The following is a 14,078-nucleotide window of genomic DNA, read 5'->3' on the forward strand; positions in this document are numbered from 1 at the left end:
CCTGAAGGTGAGACCCCTCTGCCCAGCAGCAGATTGCAAAGGGGAGCTGTGGGAAGGGGCTGGAGGGTTTGCAGCTCCTTGAGGTGTGGGGTGGCTGGAGCCTGCAGGACAGCCAGCCCCTCCAGACAGCGTGTCCTGCCCTGGCCTCTCGAGGTACCTCCATTGCCAAATCCACAGGATCTGGCCCTGGGGCAGGACTGAGCAGCCAGGGCTCCTGGCACCAGTCCTGGCTGCCACCCAGGCTGACCCAGCAGCACTGGTTTGTAACCATCTGATCATTAGATGGGAACAGAGAAAGGAAAAGCCACAAAAGCCTGACCAGTCCTACGCCCTCCTCAGACACTGGCCCTGGCAAGCCTAGGAAAAGGGATTAAGAAAAAAGCAGGAACCTTTGGTACTTTTTGCAGTGTATCCTCCTACATCCTCTGCTATCAGCAAACAAAGTGCAGAGCTGCACCTGAGCCAGAAGCTGTATCTTTGCATTTAACAGTCCTAATTCACTTACTTCCAATGGATTTGTGTAAACACTTAGTGAGGCCTTTTGAACTCGGCTCCTTGGATGGGTCAGCAGTGTGAAGGTGCCTCTTCTGGTCTCAATGTCTTTGGTATTGCCTGGCAGATGTGCTCATCTCATCTGAGAACAGAAGGAAAAAACACCATTCTGTAACATGAAAAATATCATTTAGGGAGTAGATTTAGGTTACACATGAGGAGGGAATTGTGGAGTGTGAGGGTGGTGAGAGCCTGGCCCAGGTTGCCCAGGGAAGCTGTGGCTGCCCCATCCCTGGCAGTGTTGAAGGGCAGGTTGGATGGGGCTTGGAGCAACCTGGGCTGGTGGGAGGTGTCCCTGCCCATGCAGGGGGTTGGGACTGATGTTCTTTAAGGTCCCTTCCAACTTAAATCATTCTATGATCCTGTGCTCCCAGGAGATGCCTGTCAGTGGGAGTTCACAGCCTGGACCTCCACTCCCAGCTTCTCCAGCCCATGGAACATCAACAAGCACAAGGGCCACTCTTCCTTACAGGCAGTCACACTGGAAGGTCCTGGCTCTCCGTTTGAAAACAGAGTTCAAAGGGACTGCAATTACTGGGCTGGATTTTTGGCTGGTTCCCTGGCTGGGTGGAAAGAGCAGTTTCCTTCCTCCCCAGGCTGTGCAGGCCATTGTCTGAGCCCCCAAAGCACATATGTAAAAAAAGCAACTAAACCAAGTATTTGGGGTTTAACTCAATTGTGCTGCTTCTGGGCAGGGAAAAAGTGTGGCCTGGTGCCCCACCAGGGGCTGTCCCTGCTGGAGCTTGTCCCCAGACACACTTAGTGTATAATGAAGAGGGACAGAGGCTGCAGACACCCCCCCAACCTTCCTGCTCAGCAACAAGCATCTCTTGGCTGCCTGTCCCTCTCCAGTCCCAGGGAAATTTGCTTTTCCCTGATATGCAGGGTCTCCAGTCCCTCTCAGATGATAAATGTAGTGTTAGAGACTCCTGACATGTAAGGACACTCAATTTGTGTGCCTGGGGACCAACCTCACCCCCCCAGCTCTGTAACCCCTCTCACACCAGGCCATGCAAACAAAGCTCAATAATTCAGTTGTGCTCCAGCCTGAGGGGGTGATGGAGCCACCTTGGAGCTGCACACACTTTCCCAAGCCAAGGCCTCCACCACTCACACAGAAACCCAGGAAATGGGGAAAGGCAAAGGGATCAGATACAGAAAAAAGGCAGAGTGTACTGGACTCTCCCTGAAAAAAAGGGTTTTGCAGACAACGGAGGCACTACAGCTCATCTCCAACACCAAACAGTGCCAGCTGATTGCCTCTTGCTAGGATGAGGATGCACTTCCAGGAGACACGTGAAATCCTCTCCCCCCATCACCGCTGTCCTGCATCCTCCCTCACTCCTGGGATGGAGAGGAGCCCAGTGCTCAGCACAGCACCAGGGCCAGTCCTGCAGCTGGTGACACTGCACCCTCCTGTGGCTGCACGAGGCAGAGGCTGAGCACTCTGCTCCTGCGTGCTCCAGGCTCAGCACCAGGCTGGCAGGGACCTGCAGGGATGAAGCACCAAACCCTGGGGAGGCAAGATGAGCAGCTTCCAGGCAAACTTGGTGCCATGGCTGCTCAGTGTTGCTGGTCCATGCCCAAAGGGTAGAATCATTGAATGGTTTGTGTTGGAAGGGACCGTACAGATCATCTGGATCCAACATCCTGCATAGGCAGGGACACCTCCCACCAGCCCAGGCTGCTCCAAGCCCCATCCAACCTGCCCTTCAACACTGCCAGGGATGGGGCAGCCACAGCTTCCCTGGGCAACCTGGGCCAGGCTCTCACCACCCTCACACTCCACAATTCCCTCCTCATGTCTCACCTCAATCTCCCTCTGCCAGTTTTCATCCCTTCCCCCTTGTCCTCTCCCTCCCTTCCCTTGTCCCAAGTCCCTCCCCAGCTTTCCTGGAGCCCCTTCAGGCACTGGAAGCTGCTCTAAGGTCTCCCTGGAGCCTTCTCTTCTCCAGGCTGAACACCCCAACTCTCCCAGCCTGGCTCCAGAGCAGAGCTGCTCCAGCCAAGGATCCTCTTCATGGCCCAGCATGCCCAGTTGCAGCAGCACCCTGCACAACACTGAGCCCAGTGCTCATTTGAAGGCTTGTAAAGCTGTAAGCTCTGACCTGGTGGCCACTAAACCACACGGGGAACAATGCTGAGGCCTGACGGAGTCATTCCGCATAACCATTTTGTACATAAAATAAAAAGAAACTCTCTCTTGCTATGTCTAAACTGCTGGGCCTGGGCAAAGTTCCCAGCTCTGGCTCTACATCACAGCCTGGCCCCAAGTCCATCTTGGGACGAGCTGCTGAGCCACAGACTAATCCTTTTTATGGTTGCTCAGTGCCCACCAGAACAACGCTCCATTCAGCCCTTTTGCTACTGCAGGAACAAACAAACTTCTCTGCTTTGTTTGTAGCCCAAATACTGCAGGTTGAGAACCTGCAAGTGAAACCAGCTGTAAACAGAACGTTTGCTTCCCCACTAGTGTAGAGACACCCCAGCTAATTGCCCAACAGTGAGACCCAGTTTAATTAATCTCAGGTGTTTGATAAAATGGGGCTGGTGTCTCCCAATCTTGTAACTCCAGCTTGAAGGAGCCACCACTGGCTTTGAGAGCACAGCCATCAGAAAGGGATTATCAAGATTCTTTACATGAACTGAGCTTTGGGAGGTTTGGGGAAAGGATAAATGAGCAGGTGAGCCTTGCTGAGGGCTCAGGATTGAGAGCTCTCTGCCCTCACAGCAGGTTGGGGTGAGCTGGGAACTGCCTGAGTGACTCATCCCTTCTATCTCAGGATCTCACCTTCTCCTTGGAAAAGCCTTTAATATGGATTTATGAATAAACAGCATGTAGAGCTCCATGGCCAAATGTAAACAAAGGGCTCCTCGAGGGGGATCTGGCCATGAGATGCCACACAGCTGAGGAATGCTCAAGGAGAGCTTCCATTTTGCATCCCAAACCCTATTACTGTGGTTTTATTCCAATCAGTCTTGAACATCAGGAAGCTCAACCTGCCACAATCGGGGCCCAAGTCACAAATTCTACAGTAGAGTCTTCTCCCTGTAGCAGTGAGACACTTTGGGATTCCCCAGCCATCCTGTTGGGGCCCCTCTGTGCATTCAGCAGAAACAAGTGACAGTGACACAGGGTAGCCTTTCTCCCCAGTCCCCAAGAACTAGCACTGGACACTGCCCCTTTACCCCTCTCTTCCATGGGAATGAGCTGCCAGGTGGCAATGAGCAGTTTTCCATGGAAACTTGTCCCTTGTGGAAAGGGAGACACGTCCCTGAGGAGCAGCTGAAAACCTTGCCAAAAATAAGCACTGCTTGGTGGGATTGGTGTGGATGGTTCCCAGCCCAGCTGTTAGTGTTATGGCCATTTTGGCACCACAAAGAGCTAATCAGAAAGCAGAGCAGAAAACCAGCCTGGGAGAGGCTTCTTGGGTTACTGAGCCCAGGTCTTGACCAGCACAAACCACCACTCCAAGGCAGCTCTATACAGAGGGTCTTTCTCAGAAGCCTCTGTGGCAAATCCAAGGAATTTAAGCTCTCCTTACCCCCCTGGGACTTCTAAGGGACACAGGATGGCATGGCAGGGTCAGCCTCACATCCCCATGAATACCAAGGGGCAGGATGAGGCCTTTGCTTTCCAGGCAATGGTAACGACAGCTCTTCAGCACCTTCCCCTGCTCCGTTTGCTTCCACAGGAGACCCATATCCTGGCACTGAGAAGACCTCACAACTCTTTCACTCTTCAGAGATACACAGCTTTTATTTTCTCTTCTTTCCTTTCCTGTGCAACAAGGAAATAGGTCACATTTCAAAGAAACCAGCAAGCGGAGGTTAGCGAATGCCAGGCAGCTCACTGGATGGCGTGGCCCCTTCCCCTCTCGTCCTCCAAAACAGACACATTTCTCACTCACTGAAGAACATTTTCCCTCTTCTTTCCTTCCTTTCTTCAAAATTGCTGTTTTGAAGCCCCGAGGAGGCCTCCTGCTCATCTGCAGACCAGGTAAGAGGCACTTTGCTGCTGTCGGTACCTCCCGGGGCTGTTGCGCGACATGGCTGCTTTGTTCCCTGTCTCGTACCTTTCTGCTCACCCTGGTGGCATCAGGGCTGCAGTGTCAGGAGGGGAGATCCTGGCAAACGTTGGTGTTAACAGGCCCAGATGAATTCCTCATGTGCCCACTCTGGCTTTTCTACTGATTACTCCATGGGTTCAGGAAAAACAACCGGTGTAATTACGGGGCGTCCTGTTGTTTTTGAAGCTGGAGGGGATTTAGATGGGTCAGAAGATGCTGAAGTGATGGCTTGTTGTCTGGTATTCAGGTTCATCCTCCCTTAACTCTAGACATGACTTTCCCAAAAGGGTTGTCAGGCCCTGGCCCAGGCTGCCCAAGGAAGTGGTGGAGTCTCCATCCCTGGAGGGGTTTCAAAGCTGTGTAGATGTGGTGCTGAGGGACATGGGGCAGGGGTGGAATTGGCAGGGCTGGGTTAATGGTTGGACTTGATGATCTTCAAGGTCTTTTCCAACTTAAATGATTCTATGACATGAAAACTTGTCTCCTCTAGAAGCTTCTCTTTTAAACTGCCTACAAGCCTCAGTGGGAAGACCTGGGATACCTGGTACCTGCTGAATAATGCTCCAATATTTCAGAAAGACTTCAGAGACTTTCTACTGACAAATCACAGATTCATAGAATGGTTTGGGTTGGAAAGGACCTTAAAAATCATCTAGTTCCAACCCCCCTGCGTGGGCAGGGACAATATAACAGCAACTGTACTCAAAAGCAGAGGCCTCTGGCAAACTCACCTTTACTTTCTTTGATTTCTTTGTTGTCTCTGTTACTGCTCAGCACTTTTCTGTGCAAACAGGCACCATTCCCAGTCCCATCAATTCAAGCAGAGTCCGTGGTGTTATGGAATAAACTAGAACAAAGGAAAGTTGAGATTAAACCTCAGAAAACATTTCCTAACAGGCAGATGTATTAGGCTGTGGAATAAATGTTGTGGAGACGCAGGGGAAACTCAGCACGTGGGCAGAGCTGGAGAGGGGACTGGAGAAGGGATCAGGCAGAAAGCTCCTTCACTGCTGGGGGATGAACAAACTGATCTACGAGGTCCTGCTTTCTGATACATTTAGGATTTTTTTTGTATTTTCAACCTCCCATCATCCTTTTTCCTCTTAACAAGAGAAAGGCTCTGTAAAGCTTGGTGATGCTCCCAGGAATATGATTTCCTAAAGAAATGATGGGAGATGCCCCAGCAGAATTTAGAATCCCCACATATGAACATCTGGGTATTTATTGGCTTTTCACAAAGTTAATTCTCATGAAGACCTTAACCAGAAAGAGGGTTTCCTGAGAACTCTGCCAGCTTCAGCCAGCTTCCCAGGGAGCAGAACACCTCAGAAGCCCCAGGCTCTGTTCACCACCTGAGCCCACTCAACCAGCAACATCAAATTTGGCTTGAGCAGCAAAAGCCTGAGAGGGCCAGTGTGGTCATAAAAGATGTGTCAGTTGAGCCAAGCTTTGGCTCACACCAGCCCTGAGCAGGTGGGAGAGGTTTCTTGGGTTACTGAGCCCACAGGAGCAGAGATGCCAAAGGCAAAGGATGTCACTGAGATGATATTTTTTCCCCCCCACCTCAATTGTGTGGGTCTGAGTTGAGTAACACAGCTTGGGACAGGGATGCATGAAGCACCTGCTGGGAGGGCAGGCACTATCAAGGGGCAGAGAACTAATCTGGAGGGCTGGAAATACACAAAAATGCAGGTAACCTCCCATGTAATTTTAAACCCCACACATTTTGCTTAGCACTTGCTTTCCCAGGCATCTCTGCTAACTTATATGGTAGCATTAAATGGGCTACATCAAACTGAGTCTTAAGAATGAAAGTAGATTCCTTGTTCAGCCCTTTCCTCACCAGTGCAGGAATATACATTTTTAAACACCATTTTGATCACTGAATGTGCTCAGGAAGGCTTGTAGTATTCCCAGAGGTGCCAGAAAAGGCCCTGCTGGGGCTGGGATTGAATGGGCACAGCAGAGATGGGAGCCAGGCTAGTGAGAGCCCAGAGCAGAAGACAGATCCAAGGAGCTATAGAGAACAGGGGCAGGTTTCTACAAACTCCATACAGAGCCAAAGCTGCAGCCACTACTTACTATAGTAAGGATAAAGAATGAACTAAGGTCTTAGATAACTCTCCTTCCCTAAATCCTCTTCAAATATTTGGAACAAAAAGCTTTTACTGTTGTTATTTAAAATAAACTAAAAGCCCTGTGCAGCTCCAGGCCATTATTTCTCTATGCCTCAGTTTTATACATGGAAAATAGAGGCCTGTGAGGGTATATTTAAGCACTCTAATCTTGTCATGTAGGAAATGATTGAGAATGCAAACTTCCAGCACCACCAGCAAGTCCCACACTTTGTCCCAGCACATGCTGGTCCCAGCCAATCACATACTCACCCTTCAGTGCTCATCAGCTTTTGCAAGAAGAGCAGAGCTGGAGAAGTCCAAGTTTGCAGCTTCCTCTGCCTCCAGTTGCATTCATTTTCCCCTTCAGAATTTTCCCTTCAGGAATTTCCTATGACCACCCAGTAAGCCTACACAGTCTGAAGTTTATGTTTAATACTCCAAAATATATAAATACATTTTAGATTAAATACTCCAATAAAGCAACAGTCTCGCTCTGCTTTGAAATAATGTTCAAAGCAATCCTGAGCAGCAAGGATGAGACAAGGCTTGTGCTCCCACTCTGATGAAGACCCACCAAGGCCTGGACTGCCACTTACCATCAGGACAATATTTTACACCTACAGTTTCAGCAGCTCAGCTGGATCTTGCAGAATTTCTCTCCTTCTCTGAAACTCTGAGCAACTGCCAGGCTAATCTGGACCTGGGGGGATGAAACTTCTCTCAGTTGGTGACCAAATTTCTTTAACAGATCACAGAATCCCAGAGTGGTGGGGGTGGAAGGGGCCTCTGGAGATCATCCAGTCCAACCCCTGCCAGAGCAGGATCCCCTAGAGCAGATCCCACAGGAACACATCCAGGTGGGGTGGGAATGTCTCCAGGGATGGAGACTCCACAGCCTCCCTGGGCAGCCTGTCCCAGGGCTCTGCCACCCTCACAGTCAAGAAATGTTTCCTCATGTTTCACTTGAGCCTCCTGTGCTCCAGTTTGTGCCCATTGCCCCTTGTCCTGTCCCTGGGCACCCCTGAGCAGAGTCTGGCCCCATCCTCCTGCCACCCCTGGAGATATTCCCCAGCACTGATCAGACCCCCCCTCAGGGATCTCTGTCCCCTGAGGGGACCAGACAACACTCAATTGTTGCAGCAAGTTAATAACACAAACAGATTAAAGGTTCTGGCACAATAAATGGGGTAAAAGACTTCAGATAATGCCACATTTTTCTGAAAACTCTGTGGGATTTTAAAACAGCATAAGAACCTTCAGTTCTCAGCCTTGTTGGCTGTAATAAAACACCCAGAGCTGCTGCTGCAGGTCAGTGATGAACTGGACAGGGAATCAGATGACAGAGGCAACACTGGAGGAGATACCAGACCCATCATCTCTTAGTCACTGCCTCAGATCCTGAGCTCAAGTACCAAAGAAAGTCCTTCTGGATCTGAGTTGCCTCAGACAACTACATTTTGCCCAGGTTCTCTCTCATTTTGCCCAAAAAGAACAGAATCACACAGATGAGTATTTTAAACCCCTATAGTCTTTCTTTTTTTTTAAACAAACAAACAAAAAAGCAAAACCCAAACATCTTATTTGTGCTTCTGAAAAGCTTCTAAATAATCCCTCAGCAAAAGCCTACGAAGCAACCCAGCTATGGTAGGCTTGGACCAGTGAAAAGCAGATGATTCAGTTTTTCCTTGCCCACCTGCTGTCCTGCTCCTACCTATCTCTCCTCCATCTCATTAGAAAACTCCAGTGTGCAGCTCTGGAGCAGATCACACTGGAATCAAAGCTGTTGAGATCTGCTGGGTGGGTGGAAAAGTTTGCAAGACTGGTTTTTTGGGGGTTTTTTTGAGTGAAAATCATGACCCTTTTCCTGTCAGATGTTTGTGCAGATCCTGAAAGTTATTTGTGAAGATACACACCTATGGTTTGCCTCTCATTTCTTATCTGAGATGGGTATCTTTCATGCAGAGAACTAAGGCAGAGGTAGGAGTACCCAACAGAACTATTCTGTGCTCAACTACAGCCTAGTTTTATTAATGCAGCCCTAGGAAGGAGTGTGAGATAATGCACATTTCTACAAACCAGTGGAAGAAGAAGCCTCCCCAGCTCCTGCATCAGCTGCTCAAGGTGCTGTAGCCACATCAAGTGATAAAAGATGGAGGGGAAACAGTTAAGAGTCCTGCAGGGTCAGGCTGTGCAGAAGGGTGCTGTGGCTGAGTTGGGAGAGGAGCCAGCAAACACTGGCCCCAGGAACATCATTTTGATGCAGGAATAGTCTAGAGAAAAGCCCCGTGGCCACAGCAAAAGGTGGCTCTGGGGGCCAGAGGCACAGGCAACATTTTCAGGGGTGTTCAGAGCTTCCTGCATCACCCCAGCATCACGTTGCAGGGGTCCAAGAGCACCAGGCACTGCTGGGACTCAGCTGGGCCCACACTGGGCAGGACATGCTCTGCACAGCTTCCAGGGGACCTGGAAAGATTTTCACTGGGTCTCTCTGCTGAGAGTGCTGAAGAAAAGCTGATTTCCCACTAATTGTTGCTGCCGAGACACACCCGCTATGAAGGGGTCTGGGAGAGCAGGGATTTCTGCTGGCAGGGCCCAAACAACTGCCAGGCTGGAGCATCCAGCCTGTCCCACCATGGCTGGACACAACCCAGCAGCCTCGAGGGCTCCACAGCACAAAGCCCCGTTCCTTGGACCACAGTGTCCTCCTTGGAGGGTTTGTTCTGATGGGTTTTGGCATCTCACCCGTCCAGCTGACAAGGGGAGGCTGCAGGAGGATGAAGCAAAGTCATTAACCCTCTGCTGCTTCTTTTAGTGTTTTGCATCCAAGAGAGAAGAAAGGAATCCACAGCTTCCCTGGGCAACCTGGGCCAGGCTCTCACCACCCTCACACTCCACAATTCCCTCCTCATGTCTCACCTCAATCTCCCTCTGCCAGTTTTAACCCATTCCCCCTTGTCCTGTCACTTGTAAGAAGGGCCTCTACAGTTTTCCTGCAGCCCCTTCAGGTACTGGAAGGTGCTGAAGATGAGATTGGATTTGGTTTTAAACAACCTGGTCTAGTGGGAGGTGTCCCTGCCCATGGGGGGGCTGGAACTGGATCATCTTTGGGGTCCCTTCCAACCCAAACCATTCTATGACTCTGATTCTCAAGGTGCCTTCCAACCCAGACTGTTCTCTGATTCTCTGGGTGTTTGCAGCAGGATGTTCAGCTGGAAGGTTAGTTCCAAGGTAGTTTTTCTTGGTGGGAGTGCTAAGGGACACAGTGCATTTTGCCCATTGAAAGAACAGCCTGAGCATGGGCAGACAGGGATTAATGTGACCTCCTGTTGACAGCCCAGAAAGGACAAAAGCTGAGAACTCACCAGACCAGGGAGAATGAGCTATTTTTTCACCTTAGTTGTCACAGCTAATCACTGAACCACATTCTAAAAATGTGCAGGAGAATATTTACTGCTGTGCATGTAACCCCAGTCTGCCACCAAGCAGAGGACTTCATTCTCATTTCAGACACTGATGTTCAACAAATGACCACAAAATGTTTCTGCTTTCAGTGTTTTTTTCAGTTTTCCACAGAACATTGGCTGAACTGGAAATTACATTGGCCAGAGAAAGAAACTGAAAGTATTATTTTCCCTACTGGAACCCAGAATTGCAGAAATTAGATATGGGAAAGTCCTATTTGCTCATCCCAGTTTCTTCCTGCCTGTAGAGGATTGTTCCCTACAGCACATTTTCTGCTCCAGTGTTAAGTGACTAGCAATGGGACTTCCACTCTACTCCCTGTTCCACATCCTGATGGATCTTCTTGTTAGAACATGTTTCTAGAAAACCAGACTATACTTTCCACTCATTAATATCTTCTCCTTTATCCCTGTATCACCTTATCAGCACATCCAAAACAGCTTGTCTTCCCTGAAAGATGATCATGCTCTTTAGACACTGCTCTCAAATTTTCCCCCATCACTCCTCATCAACAATTCATGTGCATGTTCCATCCCTAAGAGGATTATCATTAATCAGCCCAGCCAGACCCTTCACCACTTTCATTGTTCTTTCCTGGACTTGAGATGTTTCCAACACTTCTAGTACCAAATCACCAACTGAAAGAAGTAACCTCAAGAGCACCAAGGTGCTGGGACCTTGTTCCTCCCTGGTGCTGAACCACATGGGTGGCTTTTTCTTGTTATTATTTTGATTTTTAAACTGTAGGAACTGTTTGAGGTCTTTTCCATGTGAACAAAACTTGTCTTTGCAATGAGTGCACCCAGGGCTCTGGCAGCCCCTTCCCCACCTGGCAGCAGCTTTCACCCACTCTACTTAGCCATATTCTGTTCATAAAAGAAGTGCTACGGGTGCAGCACCAGTAGCAAACACCAGATGCCCAACAGATGCATTTTGCCATCTCTGGGGCTGCTGCTGGTTCCCCTTCCCTGGGCTATCAAGGTGAGATTGAGAAACCCTGTGACTCACTCAGGGCCATTAGAGCCCGTGGCACTTACTGCAACCACACAGAAGCTGCTTTGGTGTCTCAGCCAACTTCTGAGCTGGGTGTTTATACCCTGCCTGCCTAAATCCCCTCCAGCAGTGCTGGGGAAGGCTGTCTCCCTGTTTCAGGCACTCCCCTGCCAGCACTGCAGAGCACAAGAGCTGCTGGGTGCCACACTGGGGCAGCTGCACTGGAAGGTGAGGATGAACCATCTCTAACCTCTGCTGTCTGGAGAGTCCCTGCAGCAGCTCCCTCCGTGCAGGTGGGGCTGTGACAGGTCCTCAGGAGAACCCTCAATCCAGAGGCCAGGGACAGCTTTGGGGCAGCTCAGGGTACATTGAAGTCTTTGGGCCAAAGCTCAGGTGACCAACACATGGCATTGACACAGCACCAGTACAACCTGGTACTGGTTTGAATGGGAACTGCCTGCTTCCCTGACCCATCTCCAAGAGGGAATTGCAGAGCTCCAGGGATGCTTTCACAGGACCATCAACTTCTGAAGTGCCACATCTGCACAGACATGGTCCAGAGTGAGAATACCTTAAAAATACCTCCTGTGTGGTAGAGGGAGGAGAAGCCAGGTGGTTTGGACAGAGCAATGTCTGACAGCAGCCACCATGGGCAGCAGCCCCACAGGACCCTGTGCCCAGCAGAGAGCTGCTCCTGACAGAGACACAGGAACTGTTTCTTCTCAAAGCTAAATTAAGGCAGAATGATGAAAGGACTGAACTACCCCCCAGCAGCTCAGCAACCTGATTAACTCATATGAAGCATTTCAGAGGAACTCTTAAGGGAAGGTTTGTCAGCAGGTGGGTGAACCCCCAATATTACCTCCAGACAGCTTGTCTCCCCCACAGTAGACCTGGGAAGCCAGCACCCTAGCAAGTCCAGGACAAAAAGTCAGCACCCCATCAGGAAGGCATCACAGCCCAGTGGCTGCAGAGCCCTGTACACCAGGAGCCAAAGAACAAGATTTTGGAGCTCTACACCTGACCTGATCACAACTGTGAACACCATAGTCTTCCTCTCCTTAATTTGCCTCTCTCTCTTCCTCCTCTGGTCTCTTCTTGCTGAGCTTTCCAGGACAAAGGCTGTGCACTCTGTGCAGAGCAGACAGTGGCTGTGATCTCCAAGGGAGTCTCTAGACATTGCAAAAAAAACCCCAAACCCTCAAAAAACCCCCACTGCTAAACTTTAAGGTCAGCTATTACATTTCTTTACAAATGCAAAGTATAAATGCAGACGTTTAAGTGACAAAAACACTGTCCTTTGGTGGTTGGAAATGAGAGTTGTTAGCGACTTCTCTCCCTGGAGCAGGAAGGTGAGAAGGGCACATTGTTCAGAGCCACATGAGACTTGCACAGCAAGTTTCAGTCCTTCCATAGAAAGGACCCACTCAGCACCATCAGAAGGACCCAAGCCCAGGCAGGTCACCATTCATTTATTTCCAGTAAGATGAATCATGGCCAGTGCTCTCACACTGAGGCTGCTCTGAGCTCTGCCACCTTTCCTGGCCCCTGCTGAGGGCTGCACAGCTCGTAGTGGTGGTGCCGAGGAAGGGGCTTGAGCCACAGACTCAGCACCAGCCCCTCAGATAAATATCTCCTTTCAACTTCTTGGCACTCCCCAGGTGCTCTGCACTGCCAGGACTCAACCTCCAGGCCCACAATGTGGTGTGCTAAGATGTTATTGCAGCAAAAGCCCTTCACAAGTGGGTAATGCAGGGAAGACAACCAGAAGCAAACAAAAACCCAGAGCCCTTCTCCTCCAACTTCTGCATAAATTACTGCACTTCTCTGGCCCCAGCTGCTGTACCCAAACCCCAGAGGGTCAGGCTGGACCGACTCTTCTCCCTGCTTTGTTCTCAGCACCAGCTCCACCTTGCTGGCAGGGACAAGCTCTGTGCTCACTCATCCCTCAGGACAAACATCTTGACATCATTTGTGTAGACACCATGACCCATAGCTGAGTTCCCAGACCACAGGAGCACTCAGGGACACCAGGCAGGAAACTGCAGGTAGGGTGTTTAACTATGTATGTCAGCCCCTAATTAAAAGCAGTTCAGGATCAATGGCTCCGGAGCCAGGAGTGTTTTCAGTGCCTGACAAAGGCTCAGCAGGGCCTTTTCACAGCCTTCCAAAGGAAATCCACATGCACCAGCTGGGCACAAGCTGCCTCAGGTGGCTTTGCTTCACCCCAGCACCCAGCAGTGCCACCACTGCCTGTGGATCCCAGCACCTTCCTCCTTCTCCAGAGCTGCTCACCAGGGACATTTGGCTTGTGAGAGGGTGCTACTAAAAACCAGCAGCAGGGTCAGCTCCAAGAAGCACCAAAACTCAGGTTTCTGCTCTTGCACTAACCCAGGCACTGAAGCCTACAACAAAGCTCTCCTGTGCAGGACACAAGGATCATGGTACTTGTTCCTGTCTACATCACTGGATATTCCTGAAATACTCATGTCAGCTTGAGTTTAAACTAAGAAACACATTCAATTAAAAACTCTCTGTGCCCCTCATTGCAGCATTTCTGGAAACATGGTTGCTTATGTTCTCATTTATCAGGGTCTGCAGAGCTCCTGCCTTCATAGAATCATAGAATGGTTTGGGTTGGAAGGGACCTTAAAGATCATCCAGTCCCACCCCCCTGCATGGGCAGGGACACCTCCCACCAGCCCAGGCTGCTCCAAGCCCCATCCAACCTGCCCTTCAACACCCCCAGGGATGGGGCAGCCACAGCTTCCCTGGGCAACCTGGGCCAGGCTCTCACCACCCTCACACCAAAGAATTCCCTCCTCAGCTCCAACCTCCAGCTCCCTCTCCCACTTTTCATCCATCCCCCTCATCCCATCCCTCC

This window comes from Chaetura pelagica, unplaced genomic scaffold (genome assembly GCF_000747805.2).
Source record: "Chaetura pelagica isolate M959 unplaced genomic scaffold, ChaPel_1.0 scaffold58, whole genome shotgun sequence".
Lineage (NCBI taxonomy): Eukaryota > Metazoa > Chordata > Aves > Apodiformes > Apodidae > Chaetura > Chaetura pelagica.